The following is a 1,643-nucleotide window of genomic DNA, read 5'->3' on the forward strand; positions in this document are numbered from 1 at the left end:
TCAGGAAAATGATGCAGGCACAAAATGCCAAAATAAATTCACAACTAGAAATTATACAAAAACAACAATTAGAAATCCAAAAGATAAACAACAAGGTTTCAGAAATGGACAGTGTCATAGAAGGGCCGAGGAGCGGATTTGAAATAGTGGAAGACAGGATCAGCAAAATTGAAGACAAACACTTGGATACAACTCTGTTTGAGGAAAAATCATAAAAAAGGAACAAAGAAAAATGAAGAGACCCTGAGAATTATGTGGGATACAATCAAAAGCAAAAATCTCCGAGTGATCAGAGTTCCAGAACAGGGGGAGAAAACAGAAGACACAGAGAGGATCACAGAAGACTTGCTGAGAGAAAACTTCCCCAATATCATGAAAGCTGAAAAGCTAACCATCCAAGAAGCTCAACGAACTCCATACAGGACAGAGCCCAAAAGAAAATCACCAAGGCGTATCATAATCACACTCACTAAAACCAAAGACAAACAAAGAATCCTGAGAGAAGCTCATTAAAAACAAGAAGTCACATGCAGAGAAGAAATAATAATACTAAGCTCAGATTATTCAGTAGAAACCATGTAGGCAAGAAGGCAATGGGATGACATATTTAAAATCTTGAAAGAAAAAAATTTCCAGCCAAGAATAATATATCCTGCAAAACTCTCGTGCACATATGATGGTGAAATTAGGACATTTCCACATAAACAGAAATTAAGGGAATATGTAAAAACCAAACGAAACTTACAAGAATTCTTAAAGGAATTCCTTCTATCTGAGAACAAATAACTTCAGTTCGCAGGCAGAATCTAGGACACAGGAGTATACCAGCCAGATACTAATCTAGGAAACGAACTCTCAAAGACTATCCAAAACCAAAAGAAATACAACAGGTTAATCAGAGTAGTTAATCTGTAAATGACTACAACATCAGAATGAAAAAAGAGAGAATAAACAGTGTAGGTATAAAACCTTCTTTTGGAGAGGAAGGCAAGGCAATACCAAATAATAATAGACTGCTTCAAACTTACAAAGATAAGGGTAAATTTCACGGTAACCACAAAGAAAGTTAACAAACATACTCATAAAAATAAAGAGGAAAAACATAAAGTCTCAGTAGAAACAAAGCCTACAAAAACAAAAGAATGAAAAAAAAAATCCACAAACAAAAGGAACTCAGCAAAGCAGAGTAAGAAGAACAAAGGAAACGTCAGCGTGCGCGCGCACACACACACACAAAAAAAAAACTACAAAATGACAGCAATAAACTCACATCTATCAATAATTACACTGAATGTAAATGGCCGCAATGCACCCATGAAGAGATGGAGAGTGAGATTATGGATAAAAAAAAACAGGATCCATCAATATGCTGTCTAAAAGAGACACACCTTAGAAACAAAGATGTGAGTTTATTAAAAATAAAAGATTGGAAAAAAATATATCAAGTTAACAACTACCAAAAAAAAGCAGGAGTGGCAATACTAATTTCAGATAAAATAGACTTTAAAACAAAATCCACCATAAAAGACAAAGAAGGACACTGTGTAACGATTAAGGGGACGATCCATCATGATGACATAACCATAATAAACATCTACGCACCCAATGACAGGGCTCCAAAATACGTAAAACAAACTCTAACA

Source organism: Trichechus manatus, unplaced genomic scaffold, assembly GCF_000243295.1.
Source record: "Trichechus manatus latirostris isolate Lorelei unplaced genomic scaffold, TriManLat1.0 scaffold00003, whole genome shotgun sequence".
NCBI classification, from domain to species: domain Eukaryota; kingdom Metazoa; phylum Chordata; class Mammalia; order Sirenia; family Trichechidae; genus Trichechus; species Trichechus manatus.